The 12,532-nt window shown below is 49.7% G+C and overlaps 1 protein-coding gene across 1 annotated transcript in view; it reads left to right on the top strand.

Moving 5' to 3' along the window:
- Positions 1-12,532, top strand: part of LOC112236970 (protein CBFA2T3) — a 64,770-nt gene that overhangs the window by 26,086 nt on the left and 26,152 nt on the right.

Raw genomic sequence — 12,532 nt, 5'->3', positions numbered from 1 at the left:
AGCAGAGGGACAGCGTTCTGAGGGAGCAGAGGGACAGCGTTCTGAAGGAGCAGAGGGACAGCGTTCTGAAGAAGCAGAGGGACAGCGTTCTGAAGGAGCAGAGGGACAGCGTTCTGAAGGAGCAGAGGGACAGCGTTCTGAAGGAGCAGAGGGACAGCGTTCTGAAGGAGCAGAGGGACAGCGTTCTGAAGGAGCAGAGGGACAGCGTTCTGAAGGAGCAGAGGGACAGCGTTCTGAAGGAGCAGAGGGACAGCGTTCTGAAGGAGCAGAGGGACAGCGTTCTGAGGGAGCAGAGGGACAGCGTTCTGAAGGAGCAGAGGGACAGCGTTCTGAAGGAGCAGAGGGACAGCGTTCTGAGGGAGCAGAGGGACAGCGTTCTGAAGGAGCAGAGGGACAGCGTTCTGAAGGAGCAGAGGGACAGCGTTCTGAAGGAGCAGAGGGACAGCGTTCTGAAGGAGCAGAGGGACAGCGTTCTGAAGGAGCAGAGGAGACAGCGTTCTGAAGGAGCAGAGGGACAGCGTTCTGAAGGAGCAGAGGGACAGCGTTCTGAAGGAGCAGAGGGACAGCGTTCTGAAGGAGCAGAGGGACAGCGTTCTGAAGGAGCAGAGGAGACAGCGTTCTGAAGGAGCAGAGGGACAGCGTTCTGAAGGAGCAGAGGGACAGCGTTCTGAAGGAGCAGAGGGACAGCGTTCTGAAGGAGCAGAGGGACAGCGTTCTGAAGGAGCAGAGGGACAGCGTTCTGAAGGAGCAGAGGGACAGCGTTCTGAGGGAGCAGAGGGACAGCGTTCTGAAGGAGCAGAGGGACAGCGTTCTGAAGGAGCAGAGGGACAGTGGTGAGGGAAACCTGGACAGACACCGACAGACAGAGTCAGGAGTTAACCCTGCAGTTGCCGTAGACTAGAAGGTACACCGGCACGAGGATCATGCCTGTGTGGATTCTCTGTCTGTACATGACGGTCAGCTAGGGGCTAGGCCTGTTTAACCACTGTGTGAATGGCAGCAGGATACTTTAATTAGCCTATTAGCAAACACTATTACCCTGCCAATTATAGGGCCATCTATATGACTGCTCCCTCTCACTGTTTCTTTTTGGGGGGGGATAGGCCCTGGTTTGAATGGTGGATTCCAGCCGTCAGTCTGGTCCCAGAGGAAACACTGGAGCTTCCAGTGCTGCAGGCTTCGGGCTAAATGGAGATTTGCAGGGGGAGAAGCCGTCAAAGCTACTGTTTAACTGGTCACATGACTCCCCTGATTGGAGTCCCTACGCAGGCGGGTTGCGACCTATGGGGTGCTGGGGATGGAGAATAGCAGAGACACATCACCCACTATGTGACTGCCTCCTCGCTAATGTCATGAGCTATTGTGCATGTGCCTGGGGCATGTGAATGGGTATGAGATAGGGAGTCACAGCCCGGGGGAGCCGTTAACAGGGATGCAGATGGTGTCAGTGGTGACAGACAGAACAGCTGTTTAACGCTGAGTGAAATACATGGTTCCAGTTGCCGACTGAGAGGAGGTGAGAACAGCAAGACTCGGTGTTGTTTAATTTGGTCACTTCGGTGCAGGTGTCAATTGGCTGTTTGTGCTCGCTGGTCACAGACACAGAATGAGAGAGAGGAAAGAGACAATAGGCCTTCACACATCCACTGATTCAAAAACGGTCCAACATTTTAAAAAACACACGCACATTGTGTTCGAGGGAGATGGACAGGCGATGTGTGGTCAGTCAGGAGGTGTGTGTGTGTCAGGGGGGGGGGGTTAGGTTGAAGTCAGTTTGTGCTCCATAAATCAGCAGTAATGACGTAAGAGGCAGAGCAAACACAGCAGGTCTGGGCTGCAGCTGGCCGTGGGGCTGAGCTGGCCAGAGAGAGAGGAGAGAGAGAAACACACAGAGAGCAGAGACGGCAGCTGTCAGACCCCGGTCCCCGTCCTCCTTCCCATCGCACACCTGTCACACAGGAAGTCCGGGCCTGTCACTGTTTCCTGGATACGCCTCCTCAGCCAAACACACTCTCCTGCCTCCTGCTGCAGCCTCTAGAGCCTCTAACACAGAGATTGAGCTGGGAGCTGAGAGAGAGAGAGAGAGAGAGAGAGAGAGAGCATTGTGACGGCGCTGAATGCATCATTCATAACAGCCAAACAAAGTAAATAAGGCCCAGGGAAAACAGATCTATATTTGTGTCTGGCGCAAACGTTTCCCATGTACTCTCAGTGACATGGCTCTGATGTTTATGCTAGTGCTCTATGACAGACAGAGAACAGATCACTGGACAGTTTGGACCTCTTCTCTAACTCTCCCACAGAGACAATGGCCCACATACCCACACTTATGTGAGGAATATTCCCACGCTTGCTCCCCCTTCCCCTTCCCCTTCCCATGACCAATCTGAACTAATCCAGATGTACAGCTCGCAGATGGACTCACACTCTCACTACATGCCTCTCTCTCTCTCTCTCTCTCTCTCTCTCTTTCTCTCTCTCTCTCTCTCTGCTCCCAGTTTGGCTCAGTCAGAAATGCTAGAGTCCTGTACAGGAAGTGATGTCACACAGCCCTGTGGCAGATGGTTGATGGGCGATGACGATGAGGCAGCCAGGCTGTTAACAGCAGCCAGAGCGTCAATGTTGTCATTGGCAAAGTTCTTCTTTGTTTTTGTCAGGATTGTCAAGGCGGGTCCTCAGGAGAGCTCCTCGCCCTATTCCCAAGCCGCCCTTCATGCTGCCTGTATGCAATTAACAGAGTAATTAAAAGCCTGATGAGCTAATTGGTGTTTGGTGAAGCTGCAGGTGTTTTGATAGGGGAGCTTGTTTGTGTAAGTGCACAGTATAAACAGATTCCGATCGAGGGTAATTTTTGGCACGGTTTCCCCCCATAATTTGAATAATATCGGTGTTTAGGGGAAAGCAGGTCCATTACTGTTACTGTTAAATAGGCCAAAGTTAATCAAATTGTCATAAATCTGAATCATAAGAGAAATAAACACTTTTATTTAAAGTTGTTCTGGAAAGGTATTAAGTATAAACTCAATTTGGGGAGAAATTACATCATGTGAGGTCAGGTCTGATGGGGTCTTGTTGAACTGTGACCTCATTGTTGACCAGAGAAGGTGGAAGAGAGAAATGACTTTCATTTAAACTTTTTTCAAGCTCAAATTAAATGTTGTTGTACCCTGAGGCAGAGCTCTCAGCTGGCAGGAGAGAGAGAGAGAGCGAGAGACAGAGAGAGGCTGAGGCTGCCTCTGTGAGAAGGCGCAAAGGAAGAGAATTGCACTGAGGAATTGGGCCAAATAAGTCCCCCTCTCCTCCCTGCACCCCCCACTCCTCCCTGCCCCCCTCTCCTCCCTACACCCCCTCTACTCCCTGCACCCCCCTCTACTCCCTGCACCCCCTCTACTCCTTGCACCCCCACTCCTCCCTGCACCCCCTCTCCTCCCTACACCCCCTCTACTCCCTGCACCCCCTCTACTCCCTGCACCCCCTCTACTCCCTGCACCACCCTCTCCTACCTGCACCCCCCCTCTCCTCCCTGCACCCCCTCTCCTCCCTGCACCCCCTCTCTTGTTCCATGTCTTCTTTTTTGCTTCCCCTCCCTCTACCCAACCCCTCCCTCTACCCAACCCCTCCCTCTACCCAACCCTTTCCTCTCCACCTCTCTTCATCTCTCTCTCTCTCTTTCTGTCTTTATAATGTACTTTTTATACTGTATATCCCTGTACCTTCCCCATTCTCTCTTCTCCCTCTACCCAACCCTTTCCTCTCCACCTCTCTTCATCTCTCTCTCTTTCTATGTCTTTATAATGTACTTTATATATCCCTGTACCTTCCCCCATTCTCTCTTCTCCCTCTACCCAACCCTTTCCTCTCCACCTCTCTTCATCTCTCTCTCTTTCTATGTCTTTATAATGTACTTTATATATCCCTGTACCTTCCCCCACGCTCTCTTCTCTCTTCTCTCTTCTCTCTTCTCTCTCTACCCGCCATGTTTTAGTGTTTTCTCTGTTCTGCTCTGTGCCCTCCCTCCCTCCGTCTCTCTCTCAGCGTTGGCAGATGTGCTGGTGACGGCTGTGTGCCCATGGCGCTGGCGGTCCCCAGGTGGCAGAGATGACAGTTATTGATGTTCAGGTGTGAGCTTTTTACAGTGGGCCTGGAGCCTCTAGCCAGCCAGCTCCACGCACTCTGAGCACACTCTCCTGCTGAATGGGTCTGATAGAACAGCAGCAGCAAGAACACAAACAACACAGCAACAAGTCCACCTGAGAATTAGGGCTTTAGCTGCTTGTGAGCACACAGCTGTGGACTTGTCTGATACGATTGGAAGTCCAGCTTTTCTTCCCTTTCGTTGTGTTGCCAGTATGAGTAGAATCTTGGTGCAAACTGCAGAGACCTGAAATTTTGCTGAAATTAGGATGTTGACGGATCCAAACAACGGGCCAGTTAGTTCTTGTTGGTATGTGTATGTGTGTGAGATCCCCAGAGTGGCCGCACACTCGTCTCTGTGTCTCGGCCGGTGCCAGTGCCCAGTGCCAGTGCCCAGTGCCGTCCTAACACACTCCAGATGTGCCAGGCCGGGGAGTTGTTCTTGGCACGGCCCGCCTCGGCAGAATGTCACAAATACTTTCCTTTATTTAGGAATGGCTCTGGGTTAGCGGCTGGGGAGAAAGGGAGGGGAGGAGGGGAAGGAGAGAGGAAGGGAGCAGAAGGAGAGAGGAAGGGAGGAAAAAGAGAACTAGAGGGAGGGTGGGAGCAAAAGGAGAAAGGGGGGTGGAGGAGAAACAGAGCTCCATGGAACATCTGGATTTTATTAGCAGCCATTGGGAAAATGTGAAAAGGACGTTTTTTTCTGTGAGTAGCGATATGCTCCATGTAACCACTTCACTGCCGAGCGACGCCCTCCCCGAAGAGAACAGATGGCCGCTAGACTTCAATACAATTATATCAATAACAGTCATCACAGCCGTCAGCGCCACATGACAAGCACACTAAAGTACAGAGAAGCAGGGAACCGAAACTTGTCTCACAAGTGCTGTTGTGTTGCGTGGGGAAGGAAGCCGACTCTGAAACGCAGGTCCCTCGTCAGGGCGTTTTCGTCACCATCACCATGAAGTCTCCCTCTCCCTCACAGTTCAAATCAAGAGCTGGCTTTTCCGCCAGCCCGCCACTAACATTACCCAGAAACAGCAAACAGAGGGAGGATGGAGAGAGGTGGAGGAATAAACTGTTATGTAGTCGGTAAATGAATAAACACAAAGTCGTAAGGGAATTACTCATTGGTGCGCTGAACAACGCAGAGACTGAGAGTCCTATTTAAACATAAACAGAGAAGTAGAGAGTAGGGAGTAGAGAGTAGAGAGTAAGGAGTAGAGAGTAGAGAGTAGAGAGTAGAGAGTAAGGAGTAGAGAGTAAGGAGTAGAGAGTAGAGAGTAAGGAGTAGAGAGTAGAGAGTAAGGAGTAGAGAGTAAGGAGTAGAGAGTAGAGAGTAAGGAGTAGAGAGTAGAGAGTAGAGAGTAAGGAGTAGAGAGTAAGGAGTAGAGAGTAGAGAGTAGAGAGTAAGGAGTAGAGTAAGGAGGGAGTAGGGAGTAGGGAGTAGAGAGTAGAGGAGTAGGGAGTAAGGAGTAGAGAGTAGAGAGTAAGGAGTAGAGAGTAGAGAGTAGAGAGTAAGGAGTAGAGAGTAAGGAGTAGAGAGTAGAGAGTAGAGAGTAAGGAGTAGAGAGTAGGGAGTAGGGAGTAGAGAGTAGAGAGTAGGGAGTAGGGAGTAGAGAGTAGAGAGTAAGGAGTAGAGAGTAGGGAGTAGAGAGTAGAGAGTAGAGAGTAAGGAGTAGAGAGTAGAGAGTAAGGAGTAGAGAGTAGGGAGTAGGGAGTAGAGAGTAAGGAGTAGAGAGTAAGGAGTAGAGAGTAGGTAGTAGAGAGTAGGGAGTAAGGAGTAGAGAGAGTAGGGAGTAGAGAGTAGAGAGTAGAGAGTAGGGAGTAAAGAGTAGAGAGTAGGGAGTAGAGAGTAAGGAGTAGAGAGTAGGGAGTAGAGAGTAGGGAGTAGAGAGTAGGAGTAGAGAGTAGGAGTAGAGAGTAGAGAGTAGAGTGTAGGGAGTAGAGAGTAGAGAGTAGAGAGTAGAGAGTAGAGAGTAAGGAGTAGAGAGTAGAGAGTAGAGAGTAGGAAGTAGAGAGTAGAGAGTAGAGAGTAGGGAGTAGGGAGTAGAGAGGAGAGAGTAGAGAGTAGGGAGTAGAGAGTAAGGAGTAGAGAGTAAGGAGTAGAGAGTAAGGAGTAGAGAGTAGAGAGTAGGGAGTAAAGAGTAGCGAGTAGGGAGTAGAGAGTAGGGAGTAGAGAGTAGAGAGTAGGGAGTAGAGAGTAAGGAGTAGAGAGTAGAGAGTAGAGAGTAGGGAGTAGAGAGTAGGGAGTAGAGAGTAGGGAGTAGAGTAGAGAGTAAGGAGTAGAGCGTAAGGAGTAGAGAGTAGGGAGTAGAGAGTAGGGAGTAGAGAGTAGGGAGTAGAGAGTAGAGAGTAGGGAGTAGAGAGTAAGGAGTAGAGAGTAGAGAGTAGCAGTATTGGTTCCTTGTTTTCCATGTTGTTCTACCTTTCTCCCAGGCCATGCCTCATGCCTCATGCCTCATGCCTCATGCCTCATGCCTCATGTCTCAGCCATCTGAGTACTGTATCCGCTGTCTCTGACTGGTGCAGACGAGGAGAGAGATGATCTCTCCTGTGTATTAGACCGTTTTACACTGACCTTGTCCTGGTCTGTCCTGGTCAGCTCGTGTCCTCTGCCCAGTAACTCAGTGGTAACTAGGTCAGCCCAGGAACCAGTGTGTCTGGCCTCATCCCTCTCTTCTCCTCCTCAAATGGATGGAGTGTCTGAGGACCCCCTCCTCCTCCTCCTCCTCCTCCACACAGCTGGGGTCTCTGCAGTTACACACCACATGGGTCACCGCTGCACTGCCGCCACACCCTAAATGGTTTTAACATATATTCTGTGAGTTATTACTGTATGTGCTGTGAGGCTCCTGCTGCGCTCAGTCTAACTTTCCCTATGTTGTCTATCTTTCATTCTACACACACACGGTCACACGGTCACACACACACACACACACACACACACACACACACACATATGCATTTTCTCCCTGGGCCTTTCAGTTCTCCATTATTAAACATACATTTATTCCCCACTGAATTGTTTGTTTTCACTAAACATATTTGTTCAACCCAGTCTGTATAGTATCGCAGTGATTCCAAGTAACAGGGTAACATGTGTATTTGTTTCTGCTTATTCCGTGCTTGTACATTTCTGTGGAGGGAGCTGGGGGTGCTCTCTCTCCAAGGCTCTCTCCCACCCTGTCATTAGTGAACCTAAAGCCTCTGAACTCTAAATCAGCTCAAGATGATCCCCAGTCTGGTTTCTAACACAAAGAGAGATCGAGACAGAGAGAGAGAGAGACACAGAGACACAGAGAGAGAGAGAGAGACCGAGAGACAAAGAGAGAGACACAGGGAGAGAGAGAGAGACAAAGAGAGAGACACAGAGAGAGAGAGAGAGAGAGAGACCGAGAGACAAAGAGAGAGACACAGGGAGAGAGAGAGAGAGAGAGAGAGACAGAGAGAGACACTGAGAGAGAGAGAGTGAGACACAGAGAGAGGAGAGAGAGAGTCTGCCATTCAGACAGGTTGACTGAGTTCTCCCAGGCAGGAGGACCTTTACATCATCATCAATGCCAGGTTCATCCATCCAGCATGTCTGATCACTATCTAACCCACTATCCCTCTGCTCCAACATCTCCCTCCCGTCAGACCTAGTCTATTCTTTATGGTGCCTCCACCCACTCCCATGCTAAGGGGTCTCTGTCAATCCCTGGGTCAGGAGAGGGGCGATGGGGATGGGGAGTCAGAGAGTCTGGAGGGGGCTAGGGAGAGAGGTGCGGGGGTCCCTGGTTGCGGGGTCCTGGGGCCGAGGCGCAGGGCTCTAATCCCCATGTTTTGATGTGAGGCCTGTGTTTGTGTGGACTACTCGGCGGCCTGATGGGGAGCAGATGTGGGAAGGCAGGCGGGCGGGCACCGAGCCAGAGCAGCTGGGAGAAATTAAAAACAACAGCATTCCTGGAGACTGGGGGAATTACAGAGAGAGGGAGAGAGAGAGAGGGAGAGCGCTAGAGACAGGGAGAGATTTAGGGGTATGTGTCCCAGGGAGGAGCCCATTTGGAGAGAGGGAGAGCGACAGAGGTGCAAGAGAAGATCTCTAGAGACCACCTCAGAGTCTGTCTGCGTCTAAGGCACAGTTACAGTAGCTCTGTTCTAATGTGAAGGATAGGCCATGTGATAACAGAGACACTACCAGCAGCCAACCAGCCTCTTAATGGCCTGTCATTACATGATGGTTTCTTGTGTGTTTGGTGGTTTTAGTGAAAGCGTATGTCCTGAAATCTATCAAGAGACCCAGAAATAGCTCCAGAATGACAAACTGGAGTGTGATCTCGCACGGAATGGTTTTTCATCTTGTTTGTAGCACAATAGGACTGAACTGAAACCCTTTTTAGAACACAGATTGCTGACTGACCGTTCCTTCCCTGGAAGCCATTTTTAGGCGTGATTACGGGAACCATACAGCTGTGTACAGGAGAGACTGACAGCAGTGTAAATCAGCAAAAGCTTTTGACTGCATACTGTGGGCTGCAGCTAAGGCCAGAGCCAGCGCCAGGCTCCCAAATCCTCAGGGAGTTTATGAGGCAGCATTGTATCCTATTTTCTGTATTGATTACTGTGTAGATCCACTTTGAGTGGGAGATAAAAGGGCTGCGTGGAAGGAAGAAGAGGAAGGCTCAGAACGTCCTGTACCTCTCCCCTGAACAGGATCCACTGCGGTGCTCCGATGCCATGGTTCCTTAATTAGACAGAGGAAACACAGTGAAAGCAACAGGACACACGCTGTGGTCAGATGGACATGCTGGGGGATTGACAGCTCTACCCAGGAAGTCTGTTGAGGTGTGGACCATCAACTCTGTTTCTCTCTCTCTCTTACCAGTCTCTCCATCTCACTCTGTCTTTCCCTCTCTGTTTTTCTCTTGGCACGAGTCCTTCCTGTCCTTCAGCACAATGGGAGCACAGATGGCCACAGATGGGGGGGGTTCGGACAGAGCAGACTTTCTAATGTATTAAAAATTAAATCCAGAGTTGTGTGAGTGTGTGTGTGTGTGCATCCTTTAGCTGGTCAGATTAAACAGCTGTGAGTAATCCCACAGCAGTTGCAGACAGGCCAGGAGGGCAGGACTCCTCTCCTCCTCTCTCCTCCTCGCCCCAGGAGTCTCGGCCCTCCCAGCCAGGCCGTCCCAGCCGAGAGTGCGTGTACATTATGGGATTCGAGTGAAATGACCAATCAGGGATCGTCAGGCTGTCTGCATTTTTTTTAAAGCAAAAAAGTGACAAGAACCCAGGCCTCAAAGAGTGTGTGTGCGGTCCTCTTGAGTTGCATTGTTGTTGTTGAAGTCAGTCAGTAGAGCTACAATAGCTCCTGAACAGGAATACTGTTTGTTGAGTGTGGTGACTGATGGACGAGCCCTGCCCTGCCTGCCTCCTCTTCTCTCTGACAGACAGACACCCAGGCAGACCTGAGAGGAGAGCAGCCCAGCCGTGCAGCACAGGGCCAGGCAGGGTACCTGTCTACATTTGTCCATGGCTGGGAGCGGGGACATTGCAGTCCTACTGGCAGGAGCCACCAGCTCAATATACCAGTATTGATGCAGGGACTGGTTTGGGTTTTTACTTTACCTTCTATACCGGTATTTGAATGTTTGGTTTGTTAAATGTGATACGCCATGTGTAATGTCACTTTTTATAGTTGACTTCGCTACTTGAGTCATCTCTCTCCGCTCTTTCTCTCCGTGACACTTTCCACACAGACCTAGCCACGCCCCCTGTCACTCAAGGAGCGCATTTGATGTTCCTCGACCACAAGACACTTGCGTTCAGTCTGCATGGTCAATGTAGCATATACAACAACAATACTGATGACAACAATGCTGTTTTCACTTTGCTTCTTAACATAAATCCACTAGCGTTCTATAGTGACACTATTAGTTTGTGTTTCTTACGTCAGTAAACAGCTAGTTTGTCTTTTCTTAGCAAGTTGCCCTAAATCTTGTGAGACGCTAATTGTTAGCCGATAAAGCTAATAGCTAGCTAATAAATGTACTGAGTAAGAGCAAACGTAGCTAGCTAATACAGCCTGACAATGCCAGTGATGGTGTAGACCTAAATCAGCATGTTGTTTGTGTAATAGTATCTTCTAAATCAGAGAAATATGCGAAGCAAGAATATGTTGGCTACATGAAGTAGCTAAGAGAAAACATTCAATGTAGCCAAAGCTGATAGGGTCCCCTAGAAAACACTTATCAACACTAGTTCCTACCCTGTCACAAGAACTCCCTGGCGTTTTAATTCGTTGTCATCTCAAACAACACTGTATTCAAAGTGCCCACTATTATATTCTAACTATAGAATTAGAATAGTCTTTATATTTATGATACTGCCCAATCCTTTCACTAGTTATTTTTTCTTACCCTGTCCATAGATTCGTTTTATATTTCCATGATTCCATTTTTTTTGCTCTAATTCGCAAGTGAAATCGCAATTGCAACATTTGGTTAAAAATAAATCCTAGATTATATGCCCACATCATGCAGCACTGTGGAAATGATCTCCAAAACAAAAAATACCGTCCATTTTTTTAAAAATACAGTGGTATAATATTTTGGCCATATCACCCAGCCCTAGCAGGGCTTCAATACTAACACCTTGTGTTTAGGGGGATCGGAGTGGTGTCCTGGCGAGCGCCCCTTGTGTTTGAGAGGACCACAGTCAGATATTCAATGGCCATTGTAGCTTCTAGAATCTAGAATAACACTCTTGAAAATCAGAGTCTAGCTTTTTGGGAGTTCTACATGCAAATATGGAAATAGCCCAGAGAAGAGAAGAGTTTAAGAGAATGTTAACTGTGGCAGGAATACTGTGGAAGGGTTCCATTCATTAACCATTGCTCTGGAACACAGTGTGCCCTGCATATTTTTTTCATAGTCAGCAGCAGAGGATCTGAGTTTAGTAGTTCAGTAGTAGAGAGAAGAGCAGTAAGGAGCTGCGCCTGTCCGTCCTGGCTGTCCGTCCTGGCTGCAGAGGTGACTTCTCCCTGCCACCCCAGAAACACTTTAACCCCGAGGACCGCGGCACCCTCCTGCACCCTCCACCATCCTGCAGCTGCTCTCCCTGGAGGTCAAGACCTAATTATCCTCCTGTTGCTTGTGTGGCAGTGACCCGATGTGTTTGGTTATTTTTGCACTTGACAGTGGAGGCGGCAGCGGCTGCAGCTTACCGGGTGGGTTGGGGTGGAGGTCTGTTCCAAACATGGTCAGGAGTACTAGTACTACATGCTAGTGGGGTTCCTGTAGGTCTATGAGGCTCCCTGCGAGCTGCTCCCTGCGTGGCCGACATGATCCTGCTGTCCGAGTGGAGTTAACAGTGGAGTGAACTCCGAGACAGCTGATAGAGAGGCCTGGCTTAAACCTTCCTCCTCAGCACATGCCTCTGTACTGGTCTAATACAGATACTGGGTCCAGGACTCGCAGGGTATACGCATATATAAGTACGGTGGGTACACACACACATGGTCTCACACACTGTAAAGCTATCTTCTCCGTGGCTGTGAAAGCCATCACACTCGGCAGCTCATGTTTTTGTAGCAGAAGGATCTCATTCCACCCACATCCCTCTGACGGCTGCTGCTTCCCCTGTTACACTCAGTGTTTACCATGGAGCATTTAATACTGAATACTCCAACACTGGGCCAGGGCTGATTACTCTCACTGGATAATGTGTATGCATGGCCCCCGAAAAATATATTAGAAAGATTATTACATTTTATCCACATTATTTCAAAGAACAAATATTATTTTGAATGAAAAAGTATGTGAATATGTGTAAACAATGTAGTTGAGATTGCAATCGATAGACCTTTTAATACATCAAAAAGAAACCGACATTTACAGCCTTCTCTCTGCAGCTTTGCATAAGAAACTACAAGAGTTGTTGTGGTCGTAGTAGGAGGCAGAGAGAATGCCAGTTTGGGGACTGGGCAGTGACAAGCCAGTGTGGGGACTGGGCAGTGACAAGCCAGTGTGGGGACTGGGCAGTGACAAGCCAGTGTGGGGACTGAGCAGTGACAAGCCAGTGTGGGGACTGGGCAGTGACAAGCCAGTGTGGGGACTGGGCAGTGACAAGCCAGTGTGTCCCGGTGTATGTGGAAGGCGGCAGGGCACGGCAGAGGAATAGCAGCCCTTGTCCTATCTCCTGGAAAAGGCGATGCCACCTGACCGCTCCAGGCCGTCCCGTCCCTCCTGTCCCCGACTGGAGCAGCCCTGCCTTTCCTTGTTTGGTCCCGGCTGGGGGCCTCATTCCAGCCTCGTAGAAGTGTCTCTGTGATGGACAGCGGCAGATCCAGCTGCACTTGTCACTGACTGTCACGCGCCTGTCCATATGGAGGACGAGAGGGGACAGGCGGGGAGTA

The sequence above is a fragment of the Oncorhynchus tshawytscha genome, linkage group LG12 (genome assembly GCF_018296145.1).
Source record: "Oncorhynchus tshawytscha isolate Ot180627B linkage group LG12, Otsh_v2.0, whole genome shotgun sequence".
In the NCBI taxonomy this organism is placed as follows: Eukaryota; Metazoa; Chordata; class Actinopteri; order Salmoniformes; family Salmonidae; genus Oncorhynchus; species Oncorhynchus tshawytscha.
This window is presented reverse-complemented; position numbering and strand designations above follow the sequence as displayed.